Source organism: Carcharodon carcharias, chromosome 7 (genome assembly GCF_017639515.1).
Source record: "Carcharodon carcharias isolate sCarCar2 chromosome 7, sCarCar2.pri, whole genome shotgun sequence".
In the NCBI taxonomy this organism is placed as follows: Eukaryota; Metazoa; Chordata; class Chondrichthyes; order Lamniformes; family Lamnidae; genus Carcharodon; species Carcharodon carcharias.
Genome location: NC_054473.1, coordinates 109,211,101 through 109,237,578, shown reverse-complemented (window position 1 = coordinate 109,237,578; position 26,478 = coordinate 109,211,101). Strand labels below are relative to the sequence as shown.

Here is a 26,478-nt window from a genome sequence, read left to right as displayed (position 1 = left end):
CCACCATAAATTTTAGATTTAAAACAAACTCAGCAAGTTAACACAATACCCTGGACAGTGGAATTCCAAATTGCTTTCCCCCAACTTCAGTTTCGTTATATAGCAGACTCATGCACCAATGCTGGAGGCTTCATTAAGGCTATTTCACACACAAGCCTGTTAGGTCTTACATGGCCTTCTGACACAATCTCTCATTCTCCTTAATATATGTTTATCTCTATTTAATATGTAAATGCTATTGTTCCATATGTCTTTAAAACTATAGCTTCCTCATTAGATAAAAACTTTCATGTTGCCACTATATATTGTCAGTAACCTTTGGGAAAATAAACACATTCCTTAACCTTATCTGGCTGGCAACAAAAAATGCTTTTTAATAAACAATGGAATGCACTGAAATAAGTATAGAAATTTTGGCAAAATATTTACCTTTACAGAATTTATACGACCACCTAAAGAAAGGGGTAAGCTAGACCAACGTGCTAAGTTCTGCTTCATACGTTCCAACAAAGGGTCAAAGTTGAGCTTAAAAGGTCTCCAAGGGATCGAGTAATTAAAATTCCTAAATACTTAAAACTGTTTACTGAGACCTTGAAGGGGAGGGAAGAGAGAAAGTAACTCTTTGCAATAGAGTTAATAAGAAAAATTTCACTCTTGCAAATTAATTTTAAAACCTGAAATATGACCAAATCGCTCAAGAGTAGAGAAAATATGTGGGAGAGATGAGGCTGGATCAGGGATGTAAAGAAGATCATTAGCATATAGGGAGAATGTCCACTCGACTCCCCCCCATATAACACTCTATATATCTCCACAGGTCCGCAGTGAAATTTCCAGGGGCTCAATAGCAATAGCGAAAAGTAGCGGGGAAAGAGGACAGCCCTGTCTGGTATCTTGAATGAGGTCAAAGAGTTTAGAGTGGATATTATTTGTATGCACTAAAGTAACCGGGGAGGGATACAATAGTTTTATCCGTTTTATAAAAATGGGTCCAAATCCAAATTTTTGAAGAGTGAGGAAAAGGTAGTCCCATTCCAATCTATCAAAAGCCTTTTCTACATCCATAGTTATAAGAACCTCAGGGAGAGGAGTAGTTGAATGCGTATCAATAATATTGAAAAGGCACCTTAAATTAGAGAAGGATTGCCTGCCCTGAATAAAATCTATCTGGTCAGGAGAGATAATAGATGGAAGGACAGATTCAAGATGATGGGCTAAGGCTTTAGCTAGTAGCTTGACATCCACTTTTAAAAGAGAATGGGCTGGTATGATCTGCAATGTGGAGGATCCTTATCCCTCTTTAAAAGAATAGACAAAGATGCCTTGCGCAGCATAGGAAGGAGGGTTTTAGAGAGAGCGCATTCCGAAAACAGACAGTAATAACGGAGAAAGTTGTGATGAGAAATTTTTATAAAATTCTATTGAAAATCCGTCAGGCCCTAGTGCCTTATTACATTGCATGGATTTAATTGCTTTTCTGGAAGTGTGGTGGAGGCAGGCTCAATTGAGGCATTCAAGAGGGCATTAGATTGAATTTGAATAGAAACAATGTTCAAGGGTACGGGGGAAAGGCAGGGCAACGGCACAAGGTCATAATGCTCATTTGGAGAGCCGGTGCTGAAATGATGGGCCGAATGGGCTCCTTACGTGCTGTTGTGATTCGTAGAGTCAGACGTTGGAGCTGGGAGTCAATATTATCAAAAAAAATTGTGAAATAAACCAGGATCTGTAAAGGAGTCTGAGGTACAAACAGTGGAATAAAAAAGTTTGAATTGATCATTGATCCCCTGATGGTGGTGGTTGACCCTGTTGGAGTGGTGATTTCAGTAATAAGTTGAGAGGAAGCAGACTGGTGAAGCTGGTGAGCCAGGAGCCTACAGGTTCTTTCACCATGCTCGTAGAATGTACCACGTGATATAAGTATAAGCTTTCTTGTTTGCCTAGTAGAAAGAAGATCAAATTCAGTCTGTAGAGCCAGGTGTTGTTTGTATAATACTGGGGTAGGTGCAACAGTGTATTGCTGGTCCACTAAAAGAATTTGGTCAATCAATTGGGACAGTTTTGAGGTATTTCCTTTGTTAAGTTGAGCATTTTATGAAATTATTTGTCCACGTGGGTAAGTCTTCATACTTTCCCAGACAGTAGCAAAGGAAATATCTGGAGTTGTATTAAGTTCTATGAAAGTACCTATTTGCGAGGAAATGAATTTAGTAAAATCCGAATCCGCCAGAAGAGAATCAAGATGCTGTGATGGACAAGAAACAGATTGGTCATGGAATTGTATTGCTAAAACTAAGGGGACATGATCAGAGATCACAAAACTATTATATGCGCAAGATTGAATAAACGGGAGCAGCCTCTTGTCAAGGAAAAAATCGTCAATACGCGAATAGGTGTGATGAACAGGAGAGATAAAAGAGTATTGTCTTGCTGATGGGTATAGGAAACGCCATGAGTCTACCAAACCGTGTGTATCCAAAAATGACCTGATGGCAGAGGCTGATTTTGACATTGGAACAGATTTTGTGGATGAGCGATCTAAATTTGGGTTAAGAACACAGTTAAAATCTTATGCAAGAAGTAAATGATATGAGTCTGAATCAGGTATGGAAAATAAGAAATTTGAAATGAAATGGTGATCATCCCAGTTGGGTACATTAGCTAGGCTCAATGGACAGTTAAAAAGTCTGCCTTGTACTTTAACATAGTGGCCATCAGGGTCAGCTATAACCTGAGAGTGAACAAAGGGAATGCTTTTATGGGTTAGAATTACCACACCTCTCGCTTTACTATGAAAATTAGAATGAAGCATCTGCCCAACCCAACTCTTCTGCATTCGAAAATGGTCAGATGTACATAAGTGAGTTTCCTGCAGGAAGGTAATGCCCACTTCCAAATGTTGTAAATGAGAGAGAATTCTATTTCTTTTAACTGGGTGATTTAGACCTTTCACATTCCAGGTGATAAAATGGATTGGACACCCACCCTGTGAGACCTTAATATTAGTGGACATTATGGAAATAAAAGCATATGGCCCCCATAGATTAACCAATACAAATAAAGGATTAACTATTTTTGGACCAGAGCTTATCCACTTGAAGAATGTTAAAAACTGACCAAAAGGAAAGTATATATGTATATTTGGAAAAAAACTAGAAAAAGAGAAAAGGGAGAAAAAATAGAATAAGAAGGGAATAAGGAAAGACAATCCTACATCACCTCCCCAAACGAGGTGAATGCTATTGTACAGCTATTGTACTGTTCATACCTATCTTACCAGTTTGTCTTGAAAAGACAGCCCACATTAAAACAATATACAATCAAATATCCCAAACAAAAGTATTGTAAAGCTCAGCATATGTTAAACAAGGTGCAGAATCTGTCCAGAAGGAACAGTTTTGTAATACAGTACTCAACAGAAAGGGAGAATATAAAGAGAGGTTCAACTCTCAAAGAATTCAATTACACATGTGGTAAAAGGTAAAGAATAAACACCCATAGATAGGGTTTATGTAAAATGCAGTTTGTACATAAGATACAAAGAGATTGGTATAACCAACAAAACCTATTGTGTAACAGCATAGTTACCTAATTAAGCATTGAGTGCCATTTTGTCCTGGGTGAAGCCATGATATGACTTATTAAGAGAAGGTACAATTATGTCCTTGAAAAAGGCTGAAGCTTCTTAACGGCGTGTTGAAAATCTTATTCACTCTGTTGAAAGTTACATGCAAGCGAGCAGGGTGGAGAAGGCCATATTTAAGTCCAGCCTCACGCATTTGAGCTTCAACAGATTTGTATCTTCCATGGCGCTGGGCTGGATCCACGCTGAGGTCAGGGCAGATGAATATCTTGCTTCCACAAAAGTATAGTTGACTCTTTTCTCTATACAGACGCATAATTCACTCCTTCACTCTACAGTGATGCAGTCATAGTATTATCGGCCTTGGGGACTCGACATACTGTGGCTTTGATGCTAAAGAGCGATGGGCTCAATCTACTACTGGAGGTGAATCGACACTCTCCTTGCCGAAAACCTCCAAAAGAAGCGCTGCAGTAAAAGTTGTAGGGTTTCCCAGTTTCGCATTCTTGGGCACCGAGAGAATCCTTAAATTTTGCCTTTGGCTGTGATTCTCCAGACCGTTCACCTTCGTCAGCAATTTAGTATTTTGGGCTTCCAGCTGGTTGTAGCGGGTCTCCAGACCCGAAATTCTGTCACTTGGGTCAGTAGCTGTTTAACATCGCACAGTCTTTGAGTGAAGGAGGCAATAGAAGCTTGTAGAGGAACAACAGAGCCTTGTAGAGTAAAAACAGGCTTGTTAAGTAGCAACAGAGGAACGCAGTTCTGAACAGAGTCCAGAAAATTAAGCGAGAATAGTGCTCTGTAAGTCAGCAAGTGTGCTGACAGAGTTAAATTTAGCATGGGAAACCGCCATGTTGTTACCAGCTGTAGTATTGGACACTGCAGTCGATAAAGCATCAGCCGGGCCATTATTTTAACATTATTTTATGCAGCAGGGTGAACCTTACAGTTACACCTCAAGAAAAGACCTTAAAAATTTGCAGGTATTCTAACCAGTTTGCATAATGAATTTAATCACAGCACTGACAAAAAATACCATCATTCAACATGCATGTACTTTGTAAAGATCAGCCACATACAGACCTTGTTGATACATTTTTTTTATTCATTCACAGGATGTGAGCTTCGCTGGCTGGCCAGCATTTATTGCCCATCCCTAGTTGCCCTTGGGAAGGTGGTGGTGAGCTGCCTTCTTGAACCGTTGCAGTCCATGTGGTTGTAGGTACAACCACAGTGCGGTTAGGAAGGGAGTTCCAGGATTTTGACCCAGCGATTGTGAAGGAACGGTGATATATTTCCAAGCTGTCCTTCAAATTGACACTACAATATCAGCCTAAATTATGTGTCCTAGATTATGTGTCAAGTCTAGAAGTGGAACTTGAACCCATAACTGCTGGTACAATTCAGCAAACATTGATGCTAAGTTTAATAACTAAAGCTGCTGGAAGTAGGTCATGCAGCATCCATGACAAGAGAAACAGAGTTAATCGTTGATGAAAGATTAACTCTTGTTTCACTTTCCACAGACCTGCTGAGTATTTGTAGCATTTTCTGTTTTTATTTTACGTTGTGCAATTCTGTTTGCCTTCCCCAAATGAATTGCCTCACAATTCTACCGATTGAATTCCATTTGCCACCTTTCAGTCCAGCTGATGCCTCCCTCACTAAAAATCACAAAGCTTTACTAAATGATATTGAAAAATGCCCTTCAGAATTTTTTGCAATAATTTGCTCAGCACCGAAGTTTGGCTGACTGGCTTATAATTGGCCAGTCTATTCCTGTTAGCAGTCTTTCAGTCCTCTGGAACCACACCTGTAGCCACAGAGGATTAGCAAATGATGACCAGAACCTCTGCTAGTTTGTCCCTTGCTTCTCTTCACAGCTTGAGATGCATTTCATCTAGGCCTGGTGATTTATCTATTTTCAAAGATGCAAACCCCCTTGATATTTTCTCTCATTTATCTCAGATGGCTAGAGTGTGATGCAGAATGATGCCAATGGTGTGGGCTCAATCCCTGTACTGGTTGTGGTAGTTCATGGAGGCCTGTCTCCCCGCCTTGTCCCACACTTGCGGAGTGGTATAACAATTGTCTCTCTCTAATGGTGCTTTATGGACAATGGTTAATCACTTTATCTTACCTCATATTTATCTTATACAATATTCCACATTCCTCCTCTGTAACTGCTTCATTCCCCTCTTTTGTGAAGACAGATGCAAAGTATCCTTTAAAAATCAAGTCCACATCTTCCGCCTCCACACACTGGTTACTTTTTTGGTCTCTAATGGACACTATTCTTTCTTCAGTTATCCTTTTGCTCTTTATGTGTTTATTAAACACTCTTGGGCTTTCCTTGATTTTACATGTCTTTTTTATGCCTTCTCTTTGTTTTCCTAATTTCCTTTTTCATTTCACCCATGTACTTTCTACGCCCTAGGTTTACAGCAGTATTGCGTTCTTGGTATCTGACATAAACTTCCCTTTTTTGCCTTATCCTAAGCTGTATAATGTTTGACATACAAGGGACTCTAGATTTGGGAGTCCCACTCTTCTTTGTAGAAATACGTTTTCTCTGATCTCCCACTACCTCTTCCTTGAATACATCCATCTGCCCCGTCACTGATTTTCCTTCAAGTTGTTGTTTCCAGTCCACTTTTGCTACGTCACATCTGAGCTTCATAAAATTGTCCTTTCCTCCTTATTTGAGAACTTCTACTCCTAGTCAGTCTTTGATCTTTTTCATAACAGCACTAAATCCAACTGAACTATGATCACTACTGTCAAAATACTCTCCCACTGATAACCCTTGCAGCTGCCCAACTTCATTCCCTTCACAGAGCTGACTGGACTAGCTGAGTGTTTCCAGCATTTTCTGTTGTTCTGTGTCCCTGTCCTTTCTTATGGTTTTTTGGTTGAGTTGACTTGAGTCATTCTCTGCAATCAGAATAAAGCCAGACCAACCTGCACAAGACAGTGAAGTTCATATGCTGTTCATATTCTTGAGGAGGAAAAGAATTGTCATGGCATCATGGCATCATCAGCAATATAACCGGTGGGGGGGGGGGGGGGGCATGAGATTTTTAGACATTGCTTAATGAAATCCATGATATGACAATAATCACACTTTATGATATCACTGCCTGCTGCAGTGCTTGGCAACCAACCTTGAGCAGTGAGTTATGAGCTGCCATTAGCTCAATGCTGGATTTAATCTGCATTGTTGGTAAGAGGTAGATGTCAATTTATTCCAAAAAAAAATTGCTCAAGTAGTTCACAAAACATTTTAAAGTTATTTTAACAGTGTTTTGTGCAGCTCTGCAGCATTACCTCCCCCCAAAAAACTTCAAAACACACAGGAGTACGAACCATGTTTTTCTTTATTCGTTTACATCATGTGGGCGTTGCGAGCAAAGCCAGCATTTGTTTCCCATTCCTAAATGCTCTTGAGCAGCTGGTGGTGAGCTGCCTTCTTGACCCACTGCAATCCACATGGCGTAGGTACACCTGCAGTGCTGCTAGGGAGGGAGTTCTAGAATTTTGATCCAGCGATATGTGAAGGAGCAGAGATAAATTTCCAAGTCAGGATGGTGTGTGGCTTGGAGGGAAACTTGCAGGTGGCAGCGTTCCCATGCACCTGATGTCCTTGCCCTTCTAGGTGGTAAGAGGTTGTGGGTTTGGAAGGTGCTGGGGACTTGCTGCAGTGCATCTTGTTGATAATATACGGTACTGCCACTGTGCGTCGGTGGTGGAGGGAGTGAATGTTTAAGGTAGTGAATGGGGCACTGATCAGGTGAGCTGAGTTTTCCTGGATTGTGTCAAGCTCTTGAGCGTTGTTGCAGGCATATTCATCCAGGCAATTGGAGAGTATTCCATCATACTCCTGACGTGCGTCTATAGAGGGTGGACCTGCTCTGTGGAGTCAAGAGGTGAGTTACTCACTTCAGAATTCTCAGCCTCTGACCTGCTTTTGTAGCCACAGTCCTTATATGGCCAGTTCAGTAAAGTTTCAGGTCAATGGTAACACCCAAGATATTGATATGGGGGGAGGGCGGGGTTCAGCAATGGTATTGTTGATGAATTTCAAGGAGAGATGGTTAGATTCTCTCTTGTTGGAGCTGGTCATTGCCTGGCACTTGTGTGGCATAAAGGTTACTTGCCACTTATTAGACCTGCCCATATGGACATGGATTGCTTCAGTATCAAAGGAGTCACAAATGGTCTGAACATTGTGCAATCATCAGTGAACATCCCCACTTCTAACCTTATGATGGAGGGAAGGTCTTTAATGAAACAACTGAAGATGTTTGGGCCTAGGACTCTACCCTGAGGAAATCCTCTAGCAATGTCCTGGGGCTAAGATGATTGACCTCCAACAACCATAACCATCATCCTTTATGTGGACCAGTGGAGCATTTTGCCTTTATTCCTATTGACTTCAATTTTATTTGGGCTCCTTTATGCCACACTTGGTGAAATGTTGCATTGATGTCAAGGGCCATCACTCTCAACTCATCTTTTGGCTTCAACTCTCTTGTCCATGTTTGGACCGAGATTATAATGAGGTCTGGAGCTGAGTGGCCCTGGCAGAATTCAAACTGAGCATCAGTGAGCAGGTCTTTGCTGACTAAGTGCCACTTGATAGCATTGTCAATGACACTTTAATCATCATGCTGATGATTAAGAGAAGGCTTGTGGGGTGCAATCGGCCGACTAGATTTGTCCTTTTTTTAAAACAGGACATGCCTAGACAATCTTCCATGTTGCTAGGTAGATGTTGTCAGTATTGTAGCTGTACTAGAACAGCTAGGCTAGGAGCACAGCTAGTCTGGAATATAAGTCTTCAGTACAACAGCCAGGAGTCAGAGGTGCTCATGGTCTTTGTAGCATCCAGTGTCCTCAATCATTTCTTGATATCACATGGAGTGAACTGAATTTGCTAAAGACTGGCATCTATGACGGTAGAGGCCTCAGGTGGGAGCTGAGATAGATTATCCACTTAGCAATTCTGGCTGAAGCTTGCTGCAAATACTTCAGCCTTGCCTTTTTCACTGATTGCTGGGTTCCCCCATCGTTGAGAATGACGATATTTGTGGAGCCTCTTCCTCCAGTTAGTTGTTTGATTATCCACCTTCATTGATGACTAGACGTGGAAGGACTGCAGAGCTTTGATCTGATCCATTGGTTGTGGGATCGCTCATCTCTGTCTATTGCATGCTGTTTCTGCTGTTTGGCATGCAAGTAGTCCTGTATTGTAGTTTCACTAGGTTGGCACCTAATTTTTAGGTATGCCTGGTGCTGCTCTCCTATACTCCCTCTCCTACACTGCTCTTGAACCAGGGTTGGCCCTGACTTGATAGTAATGGTTGAGTGAGGGATATGTCAATCTGTAAGGTTACAGATTGTTGTGGAATACAATTCTGCTGCTGTTAGTGGCCCACAATGTCTCATGGATGTACAGTTTTGAGCTGGTAGATCTGTTCTGAATCTATCCCATTTAGCACAGTGGTAGTGCTACACAACACGATAGACAGTATCCTCAGTGCGAAGAGGGGACTTCACCTCCACAAGGACTGTGCGGTAGTCACTCCTACCAATACTGTCATGGCCAGATGTATCTGCAACAGGTATATTGGTGAGGATGAGGTCTTGTAGATTTTTGCCTCTTGTTCCCTCACCACTTTGGCAAATACGTCCTTCAGGTTTCGGTCAGCTCGGGTTGCTATGGAGCCACTCTTGGTGATGAGCATTGAAGTCCCCCACCCAGAGTACGTTCTGCGCCTTAGCCCCTTCCAAATGGTGTTCAATATGGAGGAGCACTGATTCATCAGCTGAGGGAGGACAGTGGGTGGTAATCAGCTAGAGGCTTCTTTGCCCATGGACTGATGCTATGAGACTGAGGTGGATAGAGATAGTCTTGGATATGGCATAGATATGAAATCAGAAGCTCATCTCAGGATCAAATGCGACAACAAGGTTGCAAACAGATGGACTTAATCTCAGACTGTTGCCTGGGAGAGGAATGGAGTTGGTGGTTAGGGAATGGAGTTTGGAGCGGGGACCGAAAACAATGGCTTCAGCTTCCCAACAGTTAGTGGGAGCAAGTTTCTGCTCATCTAGTACTGGATGTAAGATAAGTGGAGATAATTTAGCAACAGTGCAGGAGTCAAGAGTGCTGGTGGTGAAGTAGAGCTGGGTGTGGTCAGGGAACACATGCTAAATGGGATAGATTCAGAACAGATCTACCAGCTCAAAACTAACACTGTGCCTTCAGATGATGTCACCAAGGGTCAGCATCAGGATGCGAAATAGGAAGGGCCAAGGATTGTTCCTTGGGGTCACCAGAGGTGTCAGTGTGGGAGCAGGGAGCGAAACCATTGTAAATGATTCTTTGGCTATGACTAGATGGATAAGAATGGAACCTCGTGAGAGAAGTCCCATCCAGCTGGACGGCAGTGAAGAGGCTTTGAAGGAGGATGTTGCGGTCAAACCACGTCAGTGATTACAGACAGGTTGAGAAGGACAAGGAGGAAAAGTTACCTCTGTTACAGTCACACAGGGTTTTATTTGTGACCTGTGATAAGAACTGTTTCAATACTGTGGCAAGGTGGAAACCTAATTGGAGGAATTCAAACATGGAGTTGCGGGAAAGATGGGAATAGATTTGGAGGGCAACAAGTTCAAGAACTTTGGTGAGGAAAGGAATGTTTAGAGATGGCATGGTAGTGTGCAAGGACAGAGTGGATCAAGGATTGTTTATTTTTTGAGAGGGGTGATGACAGCAGATTTAAGGGAGAGATTGACAAACCCTGAAAAGAGCGAACCACTTACAATATCAGTTAACATGGGGACCAGGAAGGAAGTGAAGTGATCAGCAGTTTAATGGGAATAGGATTGAGGAACAGGTGGTGAGTCTCAAGGATAAGATGAGCTCAGAGAGGGCAAGAGGGGAGGTAGGACAGAAACTAGAGAAAGATGTGAGTTCGAGGCTAGGGCAGGGAGGAACATTGATGTAAGTTTGGTCAGGCGGGTGAGTGGAACGCAGTGGAGTGGCAGAAACAGCTGATTGGATGGTCTCAATCTTAGTGACAAGGAAATCAGTGAGCTCTGCATTTGTCGTGAGAGGTGAGGGTGGGGTGTACAGGGGAGAGGAGCTTAAGAAGACAGTTTGCATTAGAGAAGCCAGGAGTTATCTTTACATTCCAGGATGATCCTGGAATAGTGAGCAGTTTTAGCAGATGAGAGTAGGACCCAGGCAGATCTGATGGTGGATGGTGAAACCAGTTGTCTGCCATATCTATGTCCCTTGGGTGGAGATGAGGGGTGGAAGTTTTCATACTGGAGACTAAGTGCGGGTGGGTTCTTGCACCAGATCATTTGCTTTTCAGCTCATTATTTATACATCAGCAAGGAACTTGTCAAATCTCATGCCGGGGTGGGCAGTGATTCGTCCACCCCACCGTTACCTCATAATGTCGAAGGTCCGGGCACCCACACACACACAGTCACTCTCTGCAGGACAGGTATTACATACAAACAAGGAGCAGGAGTAGGCCATCCAGCCCTTTGAGCCTGTTCTGCCAAATAATGAGATCATGGCTGATCTGATAGTAACCTGAAATCTGCATCCCACCTACCCCTGATAACCTTTCGCCCCCTTGCTTACCAAGAATCTATCCACCTATGCCTTAAAAATATTCAAAGACTCTGCTTCCACCACTTTTTCAGGAAGAGTTGCAAAGTCTCATGACCCTCTGAGTGAAAAAATGTTGCCTCATCTGTCATGATGTTATTAGAAATTATTTTTTAAAATGGAGTTTAGTGGTGCCTGTGTCTATATGTGTGTGTATGTGTGTGTGCCTTAATTGGTTTAAAGCCAGCTGGTCTACAGTTTCCCCCTGGATTTGAACAACTCAACCTTTACTATCAGCTGTGTCATAATACATCTCCGATTTAAGTGGGTGACACCTTATTTTTGAACAGTGACCCTGCGTTCTAGATTTTTCCACAAGAGGAAACATTCTCTCCACATCCACCGGGCGCCATCCTGAGAAGGAGCCCCTTATCCCCACTCTCTGCCTCCTGCCAGACAGCCAATCTTCTATCCATGCTAGTACATTGCCTCTCACACCATGGGCCCTTATCTTACTGAGCAGCCTCCTGTGCGGCACCTTGTCAAAGGCCTTCTGGAAGTCCAAGTAGATAACTTCCATTGGCTCTCCTTTGACTAACGTACTTGTTACCTCCTCAAAGAATTCTAAAAGATTTGTCAGGCATGACCTCCCCTTGATGAAACCATGCTGACTTTGCCCTATTTTACCATGCACTTCCAAGTATTCCAAAATCTCATCCTTAATAATGGACTCTAAAATCTTACCAACGATAGAGGTCAGGCTGTAATTTCCCATCTTTCGCCTCGCTCCCTTTTTAAACAGTGGGGTTACATTAATGATTTTCCAGTCCTCTGGGACCCCTCCCTGACTCCAGTGATTCCTGAAAGATCACTACTAACGCCTCCACTATCTCTTCAGCTATTTCCTTCAGAACTCTGGGATGTAATCCATCTGGCCCAGGTGATTTATCCACCTTCAGACCTTTCAGTTTTCCTAGCACCTTCTCCTTGGTAATGGCCACCATACTCACCTCTGCCCCCCGACTCTCTTGAACTTTGGGGATGTTACTCGTGTCTTCCATCGTGAAGACTGACGCAAAGTACCTATTCAGTTCCTCCGCCATTTCTTTGTTCCCCACTACTACTTCCCTAGCGTCATTTTCCATCGGCCCAATGTCCACTTTTGCCTCTCTCTTACCCTTTATATATCTAAAAAAAACTCTTGCAATCTTCTTATATTACTAGCTTGTTTACCCTCATATTTAATCTTCTCCCTCCTTATTTCTTTTTTAATTGTCCTCTGTTGGTCTTTGTTGGCTTCCCAATCCCCTGGTTTCCCATTGCTCTTCGCCGCATTGTACGCTTTCTCTTTAGCTTCTATGCTGTCCCTGACTTCTCTTGTCAGCCATGGTTGCCTCGTCCTCCCTTTAGTATGCTTCTTCCTAGGGAAGAATTTTTGCTGTGTCTCCCAAATTACTCCCAGAAACTCCTGCCATTGCTGTTCCACTGTCTTTTCTGCTAGGCTCATCTCCCAGTCAATTCTGGCCAGCTCCTCCTTCATGCCTCTGTAGTTGCCTTTATTCAACTGTAATACCGTTACCTCTGATTCCAGCTTTTTCCTCTCAAATTGCAGGGTAAATTCTATCATATTATGGTCACTTCCTTCACCTTAAGCTCCCTTATCAAATTTGCCTCATTACACATCACTAAATCTAGAATTGCCTGTTCCCTAGTGGGCTCCACCACAAGCTGCTCCAAAAAGCCATCTCATAGACATTCTACAAATTCCTTTTCTTGGGATTCACTACCAACCTGATTTTCCCAGTCTACCTGCATAGTGAAATCCCCCATGATCACTGTAACCTTGCCTTTCTTACACATCTTTTCTACCTCCTGTGTATCTAGTGCCCTACATCTTGACTACTGTTTGGAGACCTGTACATAACTCCCATTATGGTTTTTTTCACCTTTGCAGTTCCTCAACTCTATCCACACAGATTCTACATCATCTGATCCTACGTCATTTCTTGATATCGATTTAATTTCATTTCTTACTAACAAAACAACCCCACCCCCTCTGCCAATCTTTTCGATAGGATGTATATCCATGGATATTTAGCTCCCAGTCCTGATCCCCTTGCAGCCATGTCTCCATGATGCCCACCACGTCATACCTGCCAATTTCAATCTGCGCCACGAGCTCATTTACCTTATTTCGTACACTGCGTGCGTTCAGATACAACACCTTCAGTCCTTTATTTCCCGTCCCCTTTCTCATTGTCATCCCTTTATCTGATGTGCTTGAAGTTAGATTCCTGGCTCTTTCCAAACACTCTGTCCTAACATGTCTCCGTAACGGCTATCAAATCATAATTACTTATTTCTATGTATGATCTCAATTGATCTGTTTTGTTTCGAATGCGACGTGCATTCAGATACAGAGCTTTTAGCTTTATCCTTTTATTCTTTTTATAATTTCTAGTTTCATCAGTTGATTTACTGTTAGATTTGTATTCTCTATTCCTCCCTGTCACAGTCTGTTTTCCATTTTCTGTAATAATACCTTTTTCTTTTGTCTTGTCTCTGCTCTTTGATTTACCATATCTTCTCAAATTTGATCCCTTGTCCCCACTATTTAGTTTAAAACCCTCTCTACTTCTCTAGTTATGCAGCTCGCAAGAACACCGGTCCCAGCATGGATTGGGTGTAGACCGTCCTAATGGTATGGATCCCACTTTCCCCAGTACTGGTGCCAGGGCCCCATGAACTGGGACCCACTTCTCCCATATCATTAGGAATTCTGGATCAGAATTGTTGATTTGGAAATCGAACTGCAGACACTACGTGTAGTAGTTCACCTTGACAAACCACCAGGAGACTCAGATACAGGCTTCAATCATTTATTATTCAATTGTACGCAGGGAGAAACAGCCTTGGGCTGACCAAGGTCAAACTCTAATAGGTTACAAGTGTTCATTCCTTACATACATCTTTGGTCACATTCACATATTCTTGTCAACTTACATCCACATGCTTCTCTGGTCGCAGTTACTCGTTTCCTGTGTGTACAAACATCAAGCATTGTTCTCATCCATGCAGGACCACCATATCTTGCTGATGATGCAGGAGTCTGGACCTTCTTGACTTCAACACCCACTCCCCGGCCTTCTTTGTTTTACTAGCTTGTTTATCTCATTCCTTATCCTGTCTAAAGCACATCTGCTAGTCACCAGTTCTGCTTATATTTTATTTTTACTACAAGACCCTTCTACTAAGATCGTTCAGTCCCCACTTTTGGCCCTTGGCCAGACCAAGGTAGCCAACTCAGTGCTATTGCCCCTTTCCTTATACTCTGCTGCCCATTGATACTGGCCAGGTATCAAGTTTAGGGTTATAAGACTATCGGGTTATACCATCTGTACAGGTTGGCCCTGCAATACGGGCACTTGCCTCTCTTGTTTAGCCCCCGCATTCCTGAAATCCCATGCTTTTTGCCTTCTCTTGTGTGTTGTTCTAGTGCGTTATACCAAGTATGTTAAATGTTGAACCAATACCAACTGGGTGATAACCAAAACATGGGCGATGATCCTAATCCATGGGTGCATCTGTACATTCGATCCCCAATTCCAAACGTCCTCCCACCAAGTGGGGGGTATCTATTTGTTCCACATTGTCAGTGTTTTAACCTGTTGCTGTAGCATATAATATGTTCTATGCACCCGCTGGGTCTCATTCCGGATATCTGTAAGTTGTTCAGGTAACAGTGGGGATTACTTAGGAGAACTGGCTAAAATACTGTGTCAGGTTTTCTGTCATGCCTTCCTCTGCCTACACATTAACTGTGTCCCTTTTGTAGATTTCCACCAGTTCTACCTTTCCCACCCTAGCTGGTACCTGTGGATATAGACACACCACAGGACTTGTTATAGGACAAGATTGATTGTTCCCATTTTGGTAAGGCAATACCTCTCTGTACCCAGGTATGCAATGTGAGTTGGTTCCATCATAGCCCATTTAGCTTCCATTGTACAATTGCCTGGTTTTTTTTTGAAAAATATACTTTATTCATAAAATATCTGGAAGAACATTACAAAACATTTCTAAATCGCCATCACAAAAAGTGCAACCAGATTCTACACATGGATCACGAGGTGCTTCGATACAATCAATGAATATTACAATCATTTCAATATGGTCATTACAGAAAATTAGACAGTACAATGGTATTGGAGTTATCAACATTCATCATGTTGTACTCCGAGGTGCTTCAGCACAATTATAAGACAATTAGTATTCAATGCATGCATTCATTGTGAGCTGTACAGCCCGAGGGGTCTATACCTTTTCCAGCCCTTGGTGCACTGTGGCAGAAAGGTCTTAAACAGCGACCTTGCCCCATTGTGCCTTTGTGGCCTCTGCCCCAAGCTTTAGTGCATCGCTCAGCACATAGTCCTGGACATTGGAATGTGCCAGTCTGCAACACGTGGTCGGGGACAACTCTTTGCACTGGAAGACCAACAAGTTTCAGGCAGACCAAAGAGCGTCTTTCACTGAGTTGATCCTCCAGCTGCAGTTGATGTTTGTCTTGGTGTGTGTCCCTGGGAACAGCCCATAGAGCACAGAGTCCTGTGTAACAGAACTGCTTGGGATGAACCTCGACAGAGACCACTGCATCTCTCTCCAGACCTTCTTTGCAAAGGCACCATCCACAAGGAGGTGAACAACGGTCTCGTCCCCACCACAGCCACCTTGAGGGCAACGTGCAGAGGGGGTGAGACTCCTGGCGTATTGGAAGGATCTGACGGGGAGGGCCTTTCTCACCACCAGCCAAACTATATCTTGGTGCTTGTTAGAAAGTTCTGGCGATGAGGCATTTTGCCAAATAACTTTGACAGTCTGCTTGGGGAACCATCTGACAGGATCCACCCTCTCCTTTTCCCTCAGGGCCTCTAAGACATTACGTGCCGACCACTGCCTGATGGACTTGTGGTCAAAGGTGCTTCTCTGCATAAATTTTTCCAAGAGGTACATGTGGTATGGCACAGTCCAACGACTTGGAAGGTTCCACGGCAGCATGGCCAGACCCATCCTTCTATGCACAGCTTGATGCAGCCGCACCCAAAGGTGGCCATCAGGATGAGGGCGATGTTGGGCACGTTTTTTCTCCCCCTTATCTAGAGGCTTGTACATTGCGTATCTGTGGACATGATCCATTTTCAACCTCCAGAAAAAGTGAAAGATGGCTTGGGTGATCGCCATCGCGCAGAAATGTGGAATGGGCCAGACCTGTGGCACGTACAGCAACAGCGAGAGTGCCTCACACCTGATGACCAGGTTCTTACCTGCAATGGAGAGGGATTGTCGCTCCCACATGCCCAGTTTTCTTTGCACCATAGACACTCGCTCCTTCCAGTTTCTAACGCATGCCCCAGTCCCTCCGAACCATATCCCCAACACCTTCAGGCCATCAGCCCTGACGGTGAAGGGGACAAAGGATCGGTCAGCCCAGTTCCCAAAGAACATGGCCTTGCTCTTCCCATGATTTACCTTGGCTCCCGAGGCCAGTTTGAACTGGTGGCAGATGTGAATCAGTCTGCGCACCGACAGCGGATCCGAGCAGAGGACTGTCCATCATCCATGTACAGGGAAGCTTTGACCTGGGTGCCTCCACTGCCTGGGATCGTTATTCCTCCTATGCCTGGATCCTTCCTGATGGACTCAGCAAAGGTTCTATGCAACACACAAACAGGACAGAGGAGAGAGGGCAGCCCTGCCTGACTCCAGATTTAATAGGAAAGCTATCTGATTCCCACCCATTGATTGAGACTGCGCTACTAATGTTAGTGTAGAGCAGTTGGATCCAGTTGCGGATTCCCTCCTCAAACCCCATTTTGGAGAGCCCATCCACCATGTAGGTGTGCAATATTCTGTCAAAGGCCTTCTCCTGATCCAGGCTAATGAAGCAGGTGTCCACACCTCCGTGCTCCACATAGGCAATTGTATCCCTGAGTAGCAAGAGGCTGTCAGAGATCTTCCTGCCGGGCACAGCGCAGGCCTCGTCAGGGTGGATCACCAATTCCAGAGCAGACGTGACCCGATTGGCGATGACTTTGGACGGATTCTTATAATCTATATTCAACAGTCTGGGAAACCTGCACTTTGCTTCTCTGTCTCATGTATTAGATAGGGGCACACTACTGAGGAAGCCTCTGCTCTGCATCTCTGTAAAGTGGTGCTTACTACACTATCCTCTATTTCTACTGCATATGGCAGTATATTATTATACTTTACATAATACTCACCCCCCAATTACCCCAATATTTTCTACTCTATATAATGTCTTAGTGGGTGTTGATTCTGGTATAACTGGGATTGCCAAAACAATGCTGATTAACATATTATTATTCACAACATACTTAATTCTATATACACATGTTAAACCCCTGAGCTGGCAACCAATCAAGTCATGATTCTTCTGTTGTGACTGGTTAAACAAGTATGCATTTGTTCTCGACAGGAGCACCTTAACCTCATGAATTTGTCTCAAAGACAGATAGTAAGAGTTTTTACAGATATTTATAAAGGAAAAGAGTTAACAAGGTGAGTATTGGTCCAATAGAAAGTGAGTCTGGGAGATTAATAGTGGAAATTAAGGAGATGGAAGATGAATTGAACCGCTATTTTGTGTCAATCTTCACTATAGAGGATACAACTGACATCTCAGAAATAGCTGTAAATCAGAAATTGGGAGTGAGGAACTCAGGAAAATTACAATCACCAGGGAAGTGGTACTGAGTAAATTGTTGTAACTGTGGGCTGACAAGTCCCCAGGTTCTGATGGACTTTTATCCTAGGGTCTTAAAAGAAGTGGCTAGTGAGATAGTTGATGCGTTGGTTTTAATTTCCAAAATTCATTAGATTTGGGGAAGGCTCCATTAGATTGGAAAATCGCTAATGTAAATCCTTTATTCAAAAAGGGAGGGAGACAGAAAGCAGGAAACAATTACGGGCCAGTTAGGTTAATATCTGTCACATGGAAAATGTTAGAAGCTATAAAGATGTTATAGCAGGGCACTTAAAGATAATCAGGCAGTGTCAACATGGTTCTTTGAAAGGGAAATCATGTTTAACCAATTTATTGGAGTTATTTGAAGAAGTAACATATGCTGTGGATAAAGGTGAATTTTCTGATGACAAAGATAGGTAGGAAAGTAAGTTGTGAAGAAGAAATTAGGGGGCTCAGAGAATTGTGAGTCTTTGCAATTCTCTTCCTCAAAAGGCAGTGGAGGCAGAATCTTTGAATATTTTTAAGGCAGATGTAGGTAGATTCTTGATAAGTAAGGGGGTGAAAGGTTATCAGGGGTAGGCAGGAATGTGGGGTTGAGGTTACAATCAGATCAGCCATGATCTTATTGAATGGCAGAGCAGGCTTGAAGGGCTGAGTGGCCTACTCCTGCTCTTAATTCATATGTCCGTATAGAGTCCGAATGGGCTCTGCTTGTTCCTTTGTTGGAGCTGGAGCTCCAGGACTTGAGTCAACTCGAGCAGTGAATTAAACTCTTCCTTCACCATTCCTGACCCACCTGTGATCTCCCATTGTCCCTGGTGAAGTATCATAGCCATCCTTTGAAGAGAAAGTGTTGAGTTCAGTGTTTCTGCAATGGACATGAGCCTGTGCTGGTCAGATTCATGGGGAAGATATGAGCTTGGTGGCTCACTGATCAACATGGCAACACCAGCAGTAGACGTTTCACTGCTGCTTGGTTACCTTGCATGACATCACAACACACATGTACATGTCACTGTTTTATGGCATTACTGAAACTACAGTGCCTAGCAACCAATCTTTGACACAAACAGATATTGATTCGCACACAAATACAAATACACAGTTATAAACAGATGTACAAATACCCATTGACACATGCACACACATATACATATTGACGTGCACAAAGATACAATTACTAAAGCAAAATACTGCAAATGCTGGAAATCTGAAATAAAGAATAAGCTGGAGATACTCAGCAGGTCTGGCAATGTCTGCAGAGAGAAGAGGAGAAACTGAAGTGTAATATGATAGTTGTAGGAGATTGAATTAGGGAGACAGATATGTTCTTGTAAACAGGTTAGAGTCCTCCATGGTTTGTTGCCTTCCTGCAGCAAGGGTGAAGGACATCTCGAACCAGCTTCAAAGGATATTGGAGAGAGGGGGATGATCCAGTCACGTTCCATGTTGGGACCAACAACATAGGAAAGAGAAGGCATAGAGGTTCAGTTTGGAAAGTACCAGGAACTAGGAACTAAATTGAAGAACAGGACCTCAAGGGTTATAATCTCTGGATTATCACTTGAACCACATGAAAATTGTAATTGGGTTAAACAGATTAGGGAGGTGAACAAGTGGCTGAAGGAGTGGAGTGGGAAAAAGCAGTTCCATTTCATGGGGCACTGGCACCAGAACTGGGACAGGAAGGAACTATACCATTGGGATGGACTCCACCTGAATGGTGGTGGGGCTCAGGTCTGAGCAGAAAGCATAAATAAGGCAATCACAAGGTCTTGAAACCAGTAAGCGTGTGTGTGGGGAGGGCAGAACGGGGAGAGCTCAGGTGAAAAAGGTAATAAAAATAATACTTTGAAAACAAAGTAAAGGGAAGAGAGTAGAGTAACAGAAATTGTGCGTTAGGCATTACAGGTAAAGGGAAAACTAAATGACGTAAAGCAATTAAAGCAGAAATAAGAAACGTGAGTAAAACATGAGAACGAAAAGACAGGTTTGAGTGTGTGTGGCCCAGATAAGTGTCCTTTATACAAACCGATGGAACATAAGGAACAAATTGAATAAATTGCAGGCGCAAATTCAACTTGGAGGCTACGGTAGCCACTGCAGGGACATGGCCGCAAGGTGGGCAGAATTGGGAACGAAACATGTCAGGTTATAAGGTCAACAGGAAAGATGGGGGAAGGGGTAGCCTTAATGATTAAGGATGAAATAATTCCAATGAAAAGAAACAATGTAAAGAGAGTAAAGCAGGCAGCGGAGACTTTATAGGTAGAATTAAAAAATATAAAAGGATTTAAGACTGTAACTAGGGATATGTACAGGCCCCTGGTAGTTAATTAAATTGGGGACTTGTATAAATGTAGAGATTAGACACGTGGCAAAGGCAGAGTAGTTTTAATGGGTGTTTTAACTTTCGTATACATGGGGATGAGTTAGACTAGCACGTCAGAATGGTAGCGAATTTCCTGTGTGTCCAGAATAGTTTTCTGCAACAAGATGTCTACAACAAACAAGTGGGCATGCAATATTAGATTTAGCAATGAGCCAGATTTAGTTAATAGCTGAACAGTATGAGAACACTTATCAAACAGTGACCAGAATATAATCAGATCGAATGTAGTTTTTGAAAGGGGGAAAGGTGAAACAGCTACTAAGGTTGACTTCGATAGGCTGATTCATAGACTGTTCACAGTAAACTGGGCAAATCTGTTAATGAATAATTCAGCACAAATTCAGTGGGAGGTGCTCAAACAACAATGTATTGTAGAACAGAACCAGTTTATACTCCTAAAGGCCAAGAGCTCTACCAAAAAAGGCAGCTTTGGATAACTAAAGAGGTAAGAGACAACATAAAACTAAATGAAAAGGCATGTAATAATGCAAAAAATAGCAGATCCTGATGAATGGGAAAGATACAAGGAGCAGCTAAGGGAGACAAAGCAAATAGGAAGAGCTACAAAAAGGGTGCATGAAAATAAATGTGCAAATGAAATCAAATAAAAAAAATGTTTTAAATTATATCAGAGAAAAGGTGGTCAGAAGCAATGTGAGCGCCTTGAAAACTGATAATGTTGATAGTGTCAATGATGAGTAATGAGTTTGTATTGATATTTATATTGAGGAAGAGGTCAGCATGCCAAACTTCTCAAGGAATTATTGAATCAGGTTCAGGGACTCAACAAAATTACCGTAAGCAGGATAACAATAATGGAGAAATTAATAGTACTAAAGAGCGATAAATTCCCAGGACCAGATGGTTTTCATCTGAGAATTGTAAAAGTAATTGGTGAGAACATTGCAGTTACCTAATTATAAAGTTCTGTTATAAAAGAGCAGAACTAGGTTGGATGTCAGGTGGCACATCACAGAATCATTATCACAGAATCATTATCATAGAATCTTAACGGTACAGAAGGAGGTGATTTGGCCCATCGAGTCTGCACCGACTCTCCAAATGAGCATTGTGTCCTAGTGCCAATGCCCTGCCTTTTCCCCATACCCCTGCACATTGTTTCTATTCAAATAATCATCCCATGCGCTCTTGAACGCCTCACTTGAATCTGCCTCCGTCACACTTCTAGTTGGTGCATTGCAGACCCAAACGACTTGTTGTGTGAAAAAGTTTTTTCTCATCACATTTGCTTCTTTTGCAAATCGCTTTAAGTCTGTGCCCGCTCGTTCTTGATCCTTTTACAAGTGGGAACAGCTTCTCCTCATCTACTCTGTCCAGCCCCCTCACAAGGAAAAATTTTCTCCACATTGGGGGCAATGTGTGGGCGCGCCTCCAATCAGAGTCCCCAATTGGGGGCGCACCGCCAGTTTACGTGGGCGGGCCAATTAAGGCCCGCCCAGCATGACGTCCGCCAGGAAGCGCTAGGTGCTCCATGTGCGGGCGGGTGAGGGGATTCCCTCAGTCAGGAGTGTGCTCTTTTGTGCATGCGCTCAAGAGCACACGGATCTCTCTGAGGCTAAATGCTGCCTCAGGGAGATCAGCTCCGATTTAACACTTTAAATAAACACGTTTAAAAATTTTCTCTGCCATGTCCCCTCATGTGACACTGTCACATGAGTTGGGACATGTCCATAAGTTTTATTGAAACCTTTCTTAAAAATTTAAATACCCTCATGAAACCTCATCCTGCCCGTGGATGAGGTTTCATGCTTTCTGAAGCCCGCCAGGGCTCCTGGCCTGCCCGCCAACCTTAAGGTTGGACAGGCAGGTCCATTAACAACCTTAATTAGATTTTCAATGGCCTCAGTAGGCCATTGACAGGTCAGTGGGCACACAGTTGACTCGGCTGCGCCCACACCAACCTGAAATGGAAATGACGCGGGGTGAGGTCGGGAGTTCAACCCGACATCATCCCGCGTCATTTTACGTGTCGCTCCACCCCCGCTTGCCGACCAGAAGATCCTGCCCATGATTTTGAAAACTTCTTTCACGTTTCCTTTTGGTTGTCTTCTCTCCAAGGAAAATGGTCCCAACCTCTCCAATCTATCCTCATAGCTGAAGTTTCTCATCCTTGGAACCATTCTTGAAAACCTCTTCTGCACTCTCTCCAATGTGTTCCCATCCTTCCTATAACATGGGGTCCAGAACTGTACACAATATTGAGGTCTAACGAGAGTCTTATATAAATTCAGCATAACCTCCCTGCTCTTGTACTCTGTGGCCCTATTAATGAAGCCCAGAATACTATATGCTTTATTAACTGCTCTCCACCTGTCCTGCCACCTTCAATGATCTATGCACATATGCACCTAAGTCTTTCTGCTCCTGCATCCCTTTCAAAATCCCACCCCTTATTTTATATTGGTTGTCCATGTTCTTCCCACCAAAATGCATCACCTCACACTTCTCTGCATTGAACTTCATCTGCCACCTATCTGTCCGCTCCACCAACTTGCCTATGCCCTCTTGAAGTTCCACACCATCTTCCTCGCAGTTCACAACAGTCCAAAGCGTCGTATCATCCATAAACTTTGAAATTGTCCCCTGCACACAAGATCTAGAACATTAAAATATATCAGGAAAAGCAAGGGTCCCAACAACCACCCCTGGGGAACTCCACTACAAATCTTCTTCCAGCCCAAAAAATATCCATTGGCCATTACTGTCTGCTTCATATTTTTCAGCCAATTTTGTATCCATGTTGCTACTGTCCCTTTTATTCCATGAGCAATACCTTTTCTCACAAGTCAGTTGTGTGGCACTGTATCAAATGCCTTTTCAAAGTGCATGTACTCCACATCAACAGCATTACCTTCATTGACCTTTTCTGTTACCTCTTCAAAACACCCAGCAAATTAGTTAAACACAATTTCCCCTTTAGAAATCCATGCTGGCTATTCCTTATCAATGGCATTCAGGGTAATGTGGCAAACTGGATAAAAGGTTGGCTTTGTAACAGGAAACAAAGGGTAATGGTCAATGTATGCTCTTGCGAATGGAAAGTTGTCTCAAGTGGTGTTCCACAGGGCTCGGTTTTGGGACTCTTGCTGTTTGTGTTATATATTAACGATTTGGACGTGAACGTAGGGGGAACGTAGATTGGAAAATTTGCAGATGACACAAAGATTGGCCGAGTAGTGGAAAGTGTAGAGGATAGCCATAATCTCCAAAACGATATAGATGGTTGGTGGAGTGGGTAGTAAAGTGGCAGATGGACTTTAACAAAGAGAAGTATGAGGTCATACATTTAGGGAGGTCAAACAGTTACAGGGATTACAAAATAAATGGGAATATACTAAGAGGGGTAGATGAAGTGAGAGATCTTGGCATATAAGTACATAGGTCCCTGAAGGCAGCAGTTTAAGTAGACAAGGTTGTAAAGAAGGCATATGGAATGCTCTCCTTCACTGGCAGAGGTATAGAATATAAAAGTAAGGATATAATGTTGGAATTGTATAAAACACTGATGAGGCCACAACTGGAGTATTGTGTGCAGTTCTGATCACCACATTACAGGAAGGATGTAATAGCTCTGGAGAGAGTGCAGAAGAGGTTTACAAGAATGTTGCCAGGGTTAGAAAAGTGTAGCTACGAGGAGAGATTGGATAGGTTGGGGTTATTTTCCTTAGAACAAAGAAGGCTGAGAGGTGACTTGATTGAGGTGTACAAAATTATGAGGGGAATAAATAGAGTGGACAGGGTAGAATTGTTTCCCTTGATGGGGAATTCTAGAGCCAGGGGACATAGATTCAAGATAAGTGGCAGAAGGTGTAGGGGGGACATGAGGAAGAACTTTTTTATGCAGAGGGTAGTGGGTGTCTGGAATTTGCTGCCCAAGTTGGTGGTAGAGGCAGAAATTTTAAACTCTTTTAAAAAGTACCTGGATCTGCACCTAAAGTGCTGTAAGCTGCAGGGCTATGGGCCGGGCGCAGGAAGGTGGGATTAGAAAGGGCACCTGGGTATCCTCGGGCTGGCATGGACAAGATGGCCTCCTTCTGTGCTGTAACTTTTCTATGGTTCTAACCTATATTTTTATCTGATTACTAATTCTATCATGAATAATTGTTTCTAGAATCTTGCCCTGAAGTTAAACTGACTGGTCAGTAATTGCTGGGCTTTTATCCTTACAAGCTTTTTTGAACAAGGGTGTAAGGTTTGCAATTCTCCTGTCCTGAGGCACCACTACTGAGCTTGGGAAGACTGAAAGATTATGGCCAGTGCCCCTGCAATTTCTACTCTCACTTTCTTCAATATCCTTGGATGCATCTCATCCGGTCCTGGAGTCTTGTCAACTTTAACTACTGACAGCCTATTCAACACTTCCTCTTTATCAATTTTGAACCCTTCTAGTGACAGAGATTCCTTCTCTGTCACCATGTCCTGGGTAGCATTCTACCTCCTTGGTAAAGATGGATGCAAAATATTCATTTAATACCTCAGCCATGGCCCCTTCATCCATGTGTAAATTCCGTTTTAGGTCCCATTTGGCCCTTCATCTCCTTTTACCACCCTTTTACTATTTATATGCCAATAGAAGATTTTGGGATTCCCGTACTTCTTTACTCTGAGAAGGACAGTTCTGTGATTAGTAGAAGTTATTCAATGTGACTGTCACAACTACTTGCTAGTCGGCTATGGGGGTGGGCAGCCTCTAGTTTTTTGGGGGGCCTGCCCCTTTAAGAGGAAAAAGGGTGTGTCCGTTTCCTGTCCTCCGAACCGGAAGCATTCAGGGGGCCGGAAGTGAGCCGGTGCCGGGTCATTAACCGGCCTGAGGATGGCTTCGCGAGCCAAGCGGCCGAAGGTGGGCGAGCAACCAGGGCAGCCCGCCCACCTACCAGCGAGCGGTCCGGGCCCTGGACCCTGGGGAAGCGGAGTCGCCTGGTTTCTCTCAGGTTCTCCGGGGCTGAGCTGGAGCCTCCTGCAGTCTCCCTGCTCCATATTCACTCACTCAGGGCTGGAGGATCTGGGCTGGATCCTCTCTCCCTCCTCGTGTTTGTGAGAATCTCGCAGTGTTTGACTTCAGAGAGTTTGGGCAGAAATTTATCTTCACCTGCTTCTGGGAGGCTGGAACTGAAAGTGGGGGTCAGGGGGGCGAGGGGAGGGATGGGGGAGGGGTCGGGGGGGCGGAGGGGTGAGGGGAGGGATGGGGGAGGGGTGAGGGGAGGGATGGGGGAGGGGGTCGGGGGGGCGGAGGGGTGAGGGGAGGGATGGGGAGGGGGTCGGGGGGGCGGAGGGGTGAGGGGAGAGGGGGGAGGGGGTCAGGGGCAGTTGGGGGGGCAGAGGGGGGAGGGGGTCGGGGGGCAGAGGGGGGAGGGGGAGGGGGTCGGGGGGCAGAGGGGGGAGGGGGGAGTGGGCAGAGGGGTCGGGGGGCAGAGGGGTGAGGGGGGAGTGGGCAGAGGGGTCGGGGGGCAGAGGGGTGAGGGGGGAGTGGGCAAAGGGGTCAGGGGGCAGGGGTTGGGTGGGGAGGGGGCGGAGGGGGGCAGAGGGGGGAGGGGGCAAGGGTGAGAGGCGGTGGGGCCGAGGGGGGAGGTTGCCGAGGGGGTGAGGCGAGAGGCGGAGGGGTGAGGGGAGGGAGAGTGGGCAGAGGGGTAGGGGCAGGGGTGAGGGGAAGGGGAGGGGGCTGGGGCAGGGGTGAGGGGAAGGGGAGGGGGCTGGGGGAGGTGGCAGAGTGGAGGGGAAGGGACGGGGGAGGGGGCAGAGGGAGGTGGCAGAGTGGAGGGGAAGGGGTGAGGGGAGGGGAAGGGGTAAGGGGAGGAGTCGGGGTGGGGAGAGGGTTGGGAGGGGGTTTGATGGAAATAAATTTCAGCAAGTGAAATGGTAACATTAGGAGCTGTATAAGGTGATGTGGAGACTTTTCAGAGCTGCGTTAGCCAGGCAGATTAACTGGTTTATAATTCCTTGGTGAATTGCCAGCTTCTGACTTGCTCTTGTAGCCACAGTATTTATATGGCTTGTTCAGTTCAGTTTCTGGTCAATGGTAACCTCCAGGTTGTTGATGGTGGGGGTATTCGGCAAAGGTAATGCTATTGAATGTCGAGGGATGATGG

The 26,478-nt window shown here is 44.2% G+C and overlaps 1 protein-coding gene across 2 annotated transcripts in view; it reads left to right on the top strand.

Moving 5' to 3' along the window:
• Positions 1–26,478, top strand: part of setd6 (SET domain containing 6, protein lysine methyltransferase) — a 55,839-nt gene that overhangs the window by 12,637 nt on the left and 16,724 nt on the right. The gene's annotated exons all lie outside the window — the stretch shown is intronic.